Source organism: Phaethon aethereus (assembly GCF_964289735.1).
Source record: "Phaethon aethereus genome assembly, chromosome: 9".
Lineage (NCBI taxonomy): Eukaryota > Metazoa > Chordata > Aves > Phaethontiformes > Phaethontidae > Phaethon > Phaethon aethereus.
This window is the reverse complement of record NC_138585.1, coordinates 27,185,705-27,197,327: the sequence shown is the minus strand read 5'-3', so window position 1 is coordinate 27,197,327 and position 11,623 is coordinate 27,185,705.

The following is an 11,623-nucleotide window of genomic DNA, read 5'->3' as shown; positions in this document are numbered from 1 at the left end:
ATCATTCCAAGAGTATTGCATTTTATAATAATGTCATTTAATGTGTCGTCTTCCATTTTTACTGTCCCATATGTATGCTTACATGATGGTGCCATAGGGATAAACTTTTAAAGAACCAGTATCATTTTTTGTCCCAGGTTCTTCTTAACAAGGAAGTTTATCAATGATATGGTCTATTAGCGAGCTATTATAATTGCGGAGTAGTTAAGAGAAACAGTGGAAGCCAAGAGAATGGTTACGCAAACGACAGTTTCAAACCCTGGAGTGAAGGGAAAGGAAGAACATTTAAAAGTAGATTAAAATCCGATTTTCGTGTCTAATACAATAGTGCCATAACATGAAAAATGTTTTAAACGCATGATGATAAAATAATTTTCCCCTGTAACAACATCTACATGCAACATTTCCCACTTGCTTGTTTGGTGTATTCCTGTGATTATTTGGGTAGACCTCATTGCTTGCTTGGGTTTTTTATGGCCATTTTCCAATGCTGTCTTCCCCAAAAGTACGGTGATTTGCCGTTTTGTGAGGGCAGCAAATTATCAACAACCTATATATTGGATTGGACTTTTTAATTGTGTATTAATATTTGGACTGTATTTAATTGGTTCTGTTATTTGTATTTCTTGGCATTGCACTGAAGGGGACATTCTTGGCAATTCCTACAACACCACCTGAGCTACTGAAGGACACGAAACAACCCAACCACCTAAACATCAATATATTGCTATCAGCTAGAAGTTGTACAGCTGCAGCCTGAGCTTTGCGTAATCACGCTTCTATCGCACAAGGCCTTTACGAAAAATGGTGTTATAATGAGAATTTTTGTGCCAAATACATTCATGTGATTACGTCTTTATTTTCAGGTAACAACTCCACAGCTTCACTGTAAGGTTGGACAGAATTAGATCAAATACAGACAACCCAGATAGGAACCAGTTGAGTAATAACCTGCTGTAAACAATAATCTAATTACAGGAGTTCTTCCAGCATTGAAGTGTGTCGTTCGAAGGGGAACACAATTAATACAAAATGAGGTTTTTCATATTTTCTCTTTTCTCCTGTGTATTTTCACAGTTTTGTTTTCTTTAGAATATTGTAACTCGTGGTATTTCTTGTACTTTTTCTCATACAACTCGATTTAGTATTCTTGTCGAAAATATTCTTTCTTGATATTTCTTTTGATTGCCTTCTTTTCTTCTTTGCATTTTACGTCCCCATTTGTCTGCTGACTGTTTTTATTCTCTTCCATCTCCTCTTCCTTCCGTTTTACCGTCTTCTCCTCAAGTCAGTTATTTCACACTTTTTTGGGTTTAATTTCTGAGTCTCAACCATTGGCTAGTTTGTAAAACTCTCTTTACAAGTTGAAAAGTTTCATCTCTATTTTATAGCCTAGTGTTGGGGTTTTTTTCTCACCATGTTATCTTTTCATGTGTTAGTGTATTGTTTGTTAAACTAGTTTCTTTTGATGAAATATCCAAAGTTATTCCTCCAGTAGGAATGCTACGTACGTATATGCCCGGCATCTGGAACCGCTTTAGGGACTCATTCAGTTTGCGAAGAGAAAATGATATTTATAATTGTTTTAAATCAGGAAAAAAACCAGTGTCTGGTTGTATCAAAAATAATTAGAAATGTCTAGTTTATATTAAAGAATTAGAAACAACAAAAAAAACCCCACGGGGCTTTGAGGACTGCTTTTTAATGAACGTTGCCTGCGTGAGTCACTTTTTTCAGTTTCCACCACTTGCTTTTCCCACGCCACCTTCACTGCAAATAGGGTAAGGAAAAAAGGGGGTGACAAACGTCGGCTGTGTCCAGGGTCATGGGTGCTTTTAACATTTTCCTGGTTTTAATGTATAATTGATCATCACTCCTTCCCTTATGTGTACGGTTCTTTGCCTCAGTAACCAACATAACCGCCCCAGCCCGAGAGGGCGGGCGAGGGCAGGGCGCGCATTGCAAGCCCGAGGAAAGCAAGGAGCGTGCGTGGCCAGCGAAGGAGGCTGGGTGGCACAATTCCTGGGCGCTTTTTGGGGCTCAGCGCTGGCCATGAGCCGGCCAAGGCGGGAGGCTCCTCCTCGGGCAGCACTCGGCTGCTTCTCTGCGGTGGTACCCGCTCCTGGGAGAGCTACGCTCGCAGCAACTGCGTTGCGTCTATAACAACTGGTTCGCTTGGTCCGAGCCCAGCTTGCTAAGCTGCCGATTACAAACCCAACCAAAATGTGGTATAAATAGCACTATCTCAGTGGGAAAAATTGGCAAGAGCTAGAAAACGGGTCCCAGTCAGACAGATATAAGAAGAAAGTATCATCAGAAAGTTAACTGTCTGCCAAAAAATATAAATAAAGGAATGTTTCCAAACTTAGTCATTCCTTGCTCTTCATTTGTCCCTTCATTTCCCCCTTGCCTCTGTATTTTTCCCATCCACAGGTCCATCCGTAAGTGCCCGTCCCTCCCACCACCTTCTCCTCACGCTATTATATTTGGCGTATCTGCTTCTCGTTGCCCAGCTCAGCCGCGGAGGCTAGCTGAACTCCTAATTATAGACCCGTAGACCATCTCGTAGGAGAAACACCTTCAAGAAGACAATTTAGGAAGAAGCTCTCCATGATGTTATCACCGTTATTTCCTTCTTGCCTTATCAGCCCCCGACGGTACCTGCAAGGGAGCCCAGCTTGGCTCCACTGCAGACCAGAGCTATTTGTATGGGTGCAAGCCTGCGCCCACACCAGGACACTCCCTTCCAGTTTGTCACGTAGCGGCACAGCTCACGGTTTTCCTTTTGTTTCTCTGTTGCTTTAAATTAATCAGAATTCAGTTTTAATCTAGAAATTCACAGTCAGTTCACTATCAGAATTTGATAGTCAATACCTGGGGTAAGATAATTGTGCATTTAGGTCTTAAGGCATTTTTCTTTAGCTGTCTGGGCAGGTATAAATCAGCCTCAGAAAAAAACCCCAGACTGCCACGGCAAATATTCTTTATTACAATACAAAACTGATTTTTAACAAATAAAATATGCTGTTGTGGTCAGTATTCCCACAGATATCTGTGTCTGCTAAAGCATTTGCAGACAGCAGGCACAGGAAAAGACAAAAACACTCGATGAAGTACACGATGTAAAGATCAACCCAATATTACACAAAAACTGTCAATAATTTGCTCCGTTCTCACTGGAGCATAAAACCAACGTTGGCTAAAACCTACCACATAACAGCCCTCCTTAAAAAGGTAGGGGCTGGGTTTTTTCCTGGCAGCCCAATTTTTTTGAATCCAAATAACAAATCCTATTAAAAATGTTGATAAAATTGATCAGAGAAATGTAACTAGATTAGTCACCCTTTTCTCTCTGATCTTGAACTAATGGTTTTCACTCTAAAGATATTTTATTAAATACCATTAACTTTACATCAAATACGCCGAGTATCCGGCCAGTGAGGAGCGTCTGAAGAACACGAGGTAATCTTGATGCAGTTTAGCAGCGTAGCCCGCTCTTGCAGTCCTCGTACGTGCCGAACTCCAGCACGGCCAGCACTCGCACGCACAACCAGCGCTCGCTTTTATTTCCTTCCAAAGCTCACGGCGTGCTCCCAACCACGGGCTGGGGCAACACGCAGCGCAGGGGCAGGGGGTGTAGGCAGAGACCCCCCGGGCACGCGCAAGCGCTCCGCTCCGCGCCGCCGGGGCGCGAGGAGCCGGGGTGAGGCAGGCTGAGGCTCCGCGCGCGGGGACGCGCGCCGCGCGGCCGGCTCCGCGCGCCCGCCCCTCGCCCGCCAGCAAGGAGCCGCTCCGGCGCGAGGCTTGAGATCGCAACGCAGCCCCTCGGTCGGAAGCCCTCTTTAAATCAGATTTAGCAGAACCCGTTCCGCTGCCCTGCACTGCGGGTATGAAACAGAGACGTTGAAAAATGACTAATTCAAGAGTGTGTTCCCCTCTGAAAACCCAATTTCAGCCTACACAGGCGGTGCGGGCCGCGGGGCCCCGGGAGCCAAGGGCACTCTGTGATGGTTTGGCTGCGGAGCTGCATGCAAACACACGCTCTGGAAATACCCGGGGAGGCAGTTTTCCCAGCTCTCCCTTCAAGGTTGTGTTTCGTACGTAAACTGGAATTCAACTTCTTTCTACACAAAGAAAGGTACGTGGTTTCGCATGCAGAGACATTTTAAGATTTCTTTTTTTTAAGGTACTGAATTACTTTTCTGAGAACCTAGAAATAAGTTGCTATTTAGATTTAAATTTTCTTTGAAATGGATCTCAAAAAAAAAAAGTTATACTTTGAGATGTTACATTTATGCCAAGGGATCTTAGCCGCGGAGGGTACTGGCTCATGAGTTTCCATTTAGTCGGAACCCACTGAAATATTATCCGTATGTTGCACATGAGGGTAAACAGTTATAATTAAATTATATTTTGCATTAATTGCATTTGAAGGAGAGCGGTTTGCTGATAGCCGGGGTGAGACTGGCTATTCATACGTCTATTTGTACAAAGTCTTGCGGAGGGAAAAAGTACTACGTACAGCTTAGCAGTCTTCCGCCCTCCTTTTCGTTGCTGCACGTACGCTTTCCAGCAAGGTCACCCACCGCCCCGGTGCCAAGAATGACCTCGTTCTCGGCAGGCACGAGGCCAGACGGACGTGCGGTGATGAGGGTGCCTGTCTCCGCGCCCTGCGCCCGGCGGTGCTCCCTTCTGCCTCCGGACCGCACGGGGAGCCTCCAGCTCCCCTGAAGGCGTTTTGGGTTCCCTGCCACGGGGAACTATGGAGACAGTGGCCATTAATGGATGACGGATTCACGGGTATCAGAAAATTTAATTTCCTGGTTACACTCTGTGATTCTGGTCTTTCTGTGGGGACATAAGTGTGCACGAGATAACGATATTTCAAGGGCCAAACTGTGGACATTCCCTTCCACCCTTTTCCTCCTGCACTCATGCGAGAGCAGATCTGGCCAGAGGGAAAGTACTGTTAGCCTGTGTGTCATAAACGCACCGTCCAGGCCCTTTCGGGTGGTTTAATTTAGGAAAATGAATTGGTGAGTGGGTAAAGCATTCCACGAATACCTCAGCGTTTATTTACGACCACTGCCCCAAGCCCCGTGCCCCTCAACAGGCAGCCCGCTGACCAGAAACACCCCTCTTTCTGTCCACGGCTCCCATCCGCTCCGGGCAGTCACGACAAACAAACCGCGCTTCTCCCGGGCGTCGCAGCTGCGGGTGCTTCGCCTCCTCTCCCTGCTCCTCTCCGCCTCTCTCACGTTCTCCCTGCAACGCTGTCGCACACGCAGAGACACGGCGCGGCGTCCAGCCCTCTCCTCTCTGCCTGTCATCACGCCACGCGCACGCTCTCCACCCACACACTCCCAGCCCGTGACTCATCGCCGTTCCTCCCTAAATTTAGGGGATGGCTTCTACTGTTTTGGCCATCTCGTTACATAAGGAAGCTCAGCCGTTTCCCACGCCCATCCGCAGCGACGCTTGGTCGTCGCATCCGCCGCCTTCGGTAGCACCAGACTTGATGCTATTACTGCACAGCACGCAAGCGGGTTCCTAGCTGTAAGATTGCTTTATAGAATTAACTAATTTTTGCTACTGCCTGGAAGTTGTAATTCTGGGGTCAATGGCAGTTTGCCTCAGAGAGGTTTTCTCAGTTTATTTATTTGTCTGACCTAGTCTAGTTTTATGGAGATTCAATATTTTTCACATTAGTACTTGTGGCCACTTGAAAATAAGCAGTAGTACAAGCTTGTTTCTTCTGTGCAGGAGCTGTAGCTGTATTTAATAATTTTATACATTTTTAATGTGAGTCTGTTCTCAAGCCTCTCCACATCTGATGCCTGTGTTAGTGTCCCAGGGCAAACCGTCGGTAGTATTGAGTAAGAGAGTTGCGGTGGACATTCAATCTTAAATTGTTCCCCAGGACTTCAGCGATAAGAGCAACACTCAGACACTAGCCAAGAGCCCTCGGCTATAATTTTCTTAGATCTTTTAAGCTAAACAAGGTTGTGGCTACTCAATAGCTGCACAGAAGAAATCAAGGAAAAACACAATTTGTGGACAATGCATTTTTTCTGTGCACAAACCTGATTTTGTTTTTTCCATTTACATTCTGCAGCACCTTCTTTAGAAATCCTGGCTTGTGACGCTCCTTCCAGCACCCTTCAGGAGACACGGCTGCGTGCTCCTCTCCGGGAGCAGATACTGCTTCAAAGCGCCGCGTTCGCACCCAAGATCTACCACATCCGCCCCGCAAACAGCAAGACCCTGAGTGCGTGAGCTCGGACCCCAGGAGTGGGGTGGCTGGAGCTCCCTTGACCTCCAGCTGCCGGGGAGGTCCATTCCTGCCCCGCTCTGACCTTATGAAGACATGTCCTGGGACCAATATATTCTGGCTGGACAAGTTAAATTTACAAACATACCACCTTGCTGTATTTCCCCAGTGTTACAGGCTGTCCTGGGGCGTTTGTGAGCGCACAGGATTTTGCCTCCTAAGGACACGCAGGGAATAGGTATTTTTCCCGGGTCTTTGACTGTCCCCAGGGAGCTCTCACACCTTCCCGGGAAAATGATGCTGTGAGCAGCAGCCCCAGCCGTGGAAAAGAGCAGGACAGCACTGGCTGCTGCAGACGGCAGCTTCAGACCCGAGACAGAGGAGTGCTCGCCACGGCACTCGCCCTCCGTAAAGAGGTGGGTTAGCTGGAAAACGTACTCGGGTTCTCAGCGCATCTTACCTCCTTTTCCAGCAAGGAAGAGGACGAGATGTGTACGGGAGGGGAAGGTGATGGGGGAGCAGTAGTGCTCACACGCCTCGGCGAGGGATGGATGGAGAGGGGCTCACCCCCGGGCTGCCCAGCTCCCCTGCAGCCCCCACCTCGACTTCCCCAGCAGCAGCCGCTGGTCCCCCCACCAGGCTGGGTCCCCCTCCTGCCTTCTCCATCAGCCGAGACGCAGATGCTCACGCTGGCGTCCCTCCCGTGCACAGGTTGTCAGGGTGCCCGCTCCTTCCTGAAGCGAGAGCCCCTCTCCCTCCCGCAGCGGCGAGGCTGCCCTCCTCCCGCTGCCCCCGCTGCCTGCTGCCACGGGCCGGGCCGCTGTGAGCAGGAGCAAGGCTCTCGGTAGCAGAGGGGAAAGAGAAAGGATACCCACGCGTCCCAGCCCTTGGGTGTTCAGGAGAAGACCTGACGCAGCACCCAGCCCTCCCTTGCAAGCCCTGCTGCAGGGCCCGGTAGCCGCCGTCGTGCAGCGCTCTCCGCACGCCACCGAGGGACCACGCGGCGCGTCGAAGGGAAGGTTTCCCCTCTCAGGCGCCGGCGGGAGCATAACCCTGGAGCTACCGTGCAACTGCCGGGCACCCAAACGGTGCCGCTGATGGGCGCAAAACTCCTTCATATCACCCCGGCAGAGGCAGCCGAGACGGCCCCAGGGACGTCGAGTGTTTTTCACGCGGTTGATGTCAGAGGAGCTCAGTCCTTTTCATGTGGTTTTATTTTGCCTTACGGAACCCATCTGGTGCCTCTCGCTGTTCTCCAGCCACCCTCAGACCGGCTCACTTGTCTCCCTACGGCGTTTTAAACGGGCTCGAGGCTGTGTCCAGGAGAAAGGGCTGCCAGCGGACACAGAGACAGAGAGACAGGACAGAGACACGCGGACAAGGAAAAGCATCTTTGGAGGGCTGGGGTGAGGGGCACGGAGAAGGGCTGTCGGTCGGGAAGAGGCAAACGATGCCAACAGGAACGCATCATACAGACTGGTGGGCAAGGGGAAATGCGGAGCAAGAGACCGATGGTATTTTGGGGAGAGACTGGGATAACGTGAGAGACAGTGGCAAGGAAGAGACGTGGAAGTCAGCATGGAGGTGGGAAAATCACATGCAGAACCCGGCAAGACATTAGGAATGGTAACGTGAGGTACTAGATGGAGACGCTTCATCTGTGTCGCAATTCCTCTCCAGACACCCAGAGACAAGGAGTGGGCAAGGTCTCCCGTAAGGTTACGTTAAGCCCATCCACTGTTATTTATACGAGTTGGGGGACTTAAAAACTGATCTCATTACTTCAAAACTCCCCAAAACTCACCATGAATTTCCTGGCCCCAGGCACAGTGATGGCCGGGGAACTTGGAGGGTGGTAAATGTCGCCATAGAGTTTTGTGTGGATATTTTTGTAGCTGTCTTTTAGCTTTATTAAGAACTTTGAGGAAATAAGCAACGTGTGGAGAAGAGAATTAGTACTTTCAAAATAAAAAGCTCTTTACAAGCGCCAGGTACGCACTGCTGAAGTCAGTAGAAGTGCCGGGCATATCCAGCACACAGGGTCCAGACCTGCGTGCGAGAGAAGGACCGCGATACAGAAACGAGAGCACGGGAATAGTGGTGGTACTGCCCGTACAGACACCCGAGGCAAGAAGCAGCCAGTGCAGATTTGAGGACAGCTTTCAGAATTTCTTTACGTTTTCTTTAAGTTTTTGCAAATTCAATTCCCTTTTTAAATTATGATTATCCCAGTTCTATAGCTGTTAAAATAGGAAAGGGCAAGCACCTTTAAACATAAATGGCATTTTTGATCGCCAACAGCAGAACCAGGATTCTTCTTCCTGCTCCAGTTATTATCCTGGCATGCCTGACCCCTAACATTAATCTACGTACCTGCAAGCTATTGCTTCAAGTTTTCTGAAATTAGACAAGACCAAATTTACCGTTTCCTTATTGCCAACACTCTGAGTACGCTGAACCACCACGTTTCCCTGTGGAAATGAACGACGAGTGTATGAGCACACAGGAAACGGTTAAAAACAAATGCAATTCCTGGCTAACGTTAGTTTTTATTTTTCCGAAAACTAAGTGGGACACTTATAAAACTTATGCAAAAGCTTGGAAAAAATTTAAATGTATTCACACTTGAAATAGCCATAAAGATAAATTACTCATAGGAATACATCATACATAACTTAGCCTGACCTTGGACATATCTTGGCTAATAACAATCGTTTTGAAGTATATATGCTCCATTTCTAACAGAAGGCTTAATTCATCTTTCTCCAGGAACAGAGCAGCGAGCTGACACTCTGTAAATCCTGCCTTTCCATTGTTTAGCTGAGAAGTCTCAGTGCAGATGTTATGAAAGAAAGCTCAGAGAGAAAATTCAACTGGCCCATGAAAATAACTTTTTGATTACAAGCAAAAGGACCCCACTAGAAATTAATCTGAACTAATTACATCTGAACGCAAAATCATTTATGAATTGCAAATGTTTATCTTTCCTTTAGAAATATTACTATGGTTAAAGTACTTTCGAAACTCATACAAAATCTTTTACCTAGGCAGGAAAATATCATAAACTATTTCTGTAATTAAACTGATTACCTATGTACAAATTTTCATCTGCTTCATATTATGAAGCTGTTTGTCAGCTGCATGAAGCAAGGACAAAAACCCACTAAGGGTCACATCTTTTCCTGATGCAGCGAGCGTAAGACAGAGCTACCGCTGTTTACACCAGGTAAGAATCTGGTCTTTAAAGCCAACAGATCCTATTGGGGAATCCTCTCCCGCAGCCTTGCACTTGCAACAATGCAAGAACAACCAAAGTCCCACCTGCGGGTACTGGACAAGGAGAAAAATGATGTAAAAAATTACCAGAAACCATATGGATTAGTCAGGGTCCCTTTCCATAGTATGGACGAACGTTGTAGCAATGGTATTTCTTTAAATTAATGACTGGCCATTTATGATAATCTAAACCAGATATTTAAAATTTATCAAACCCAGTGAATTCATTAGCCTAGTGTTTTCTGTTTCTTATTGGTTCTCTACTGTGGTCCTCACCCAAGCCGAATTTCTGCCGCAGTCAACAAAGCCAATGGAAATACGTACGAATGTGCCTACACGGGACAGCGGGGGCATTTACATGTGGTTTCCATTGTCCTGCATTTAACCTCTCAAAGATATTTTGGGGGAATACTGTATTTACATTTTCTTTTAAAAAGAGTATGTTTACCTTCTTCCTAAAGATTACCATATGTCAAAACACTTCCAAATCTAAATATTTCATAAAAGAGAATCTGCATAATAAATAATGTGTACACATTAAGTAAAGGAATGGCGTCAAAGATGTTCTGAGCATTCACAGCTATTTCGTAACGGGCTACAGGCAGCACCTTAATTTTCAGCAGATTACCAATCTGAGCAAGTGCTAGCCAAGTTTCCGCTGCTAAAATATTTGCTCAAAGGACAACTAAGAGATTTTTAAGTGTGGTGTTGTTAATACTAACAGTTTGCACACTGCCGTCTTTTGCCGCGGTATGATGCACGGTCTAAGGATTAAAGCACCCTCCGTGATCCTCCGGCACGCTGCGAGGGGCGACTGCTTGGTGCCAGCTCTCACCAGAAAAACTATTTTAGTCACTACACTAAAATGCCCTCCAAGAAAAGTTGTTGTGTCTCTTTCTGCTTGCATCCAAAATTCAGATGCTTTCTAATAACACGGCCAATTCTTATTTTTCAGTCACTCTTTCTAACGTGAGCTGTTCCAATAGAGGTTAACTCTACCATCTTGTGTAAGCTGCTGGTGTTCTCATCACCAGCGATGGGCTGGACATGTTCTCCTCCCGTAAGCAAAAGTAAACGGCGGGTCCAATTCGTTCCGAGGGAAACAGGACGGCGGCAGTGGCCACCTAACATCGGGGTGAGGAAATGCCAATGTCCTGCTGGGGCATGACCACAGCAGCGGACCAAAGGCAGATGACTGGAGAATTAAAACCGTTGGGTTTCACAGAGCGCAGGAACCGTGATGTCAATCTGACCCCATAACCATTGAGTCCTGAGCAAAACTGCCAACGTTTACTGCTTCGCAGTGATACGAGATGGCTTTATGCAAACCCAGGAAGCCAGAGAGCTTGAGTGATAATACAGATGCAGGGGACACTGCTGAAGTGTGCATTCAAAACACTGAAGGTCGGTTGGAAACAACGGCTGACCAGCTCGTCAGCCGGACAGAAGTGACTGTTGACTAGCTTGTGTCCGCTTGCTGCCTCTTCCGGAAGGTGCAGAATCAAGACCGACATCTTCAGCGAGCGCGGCACCAGGGCAGCAGCACCGGCAGAGAGAGGAGGAAGGGCAGGCACCTGCTGACGGAGCCTACAGCCCCCCGGCCGCACGAGCTGCTAAGGACCTGTAGATGCACTTCCAGGACCACGGTGGGAGTCCCGGGTGAGGAACACCGACGTAGACGCTGGTCTGTAACACATGGAATGTCAGCCTGAACGGTGACGCAGCTGCGTTCTCTTAACGCATTATTAAAGCCGTTATCTTTCTTCTCTGAGTTAATCTGAGGAAGGTGTTCGCAGAAGATCACCCTACTCTGGCACTGTGTTTTACCAACCAGGTTTATACCCTCGGTGGTTTCAGGGTGGTGGTCAGGTCAAGCTGCCCCTTGCTTGGAGCACGGGCCGTGAAGAGCGCATTTCATGCCTCCCCATTTCAGAATTGTCTCCCAGAATTTTCCCCTGGGTGATTCTTCCCCGTGTAAAAGCAGACTCTTGATACCACATCAGTAGTTAGGGAACAGCATGCCTGCTGCGCAAAGGCCATAAAGCCTTTGTTACAAAGGAAAACATTTTCAAACAT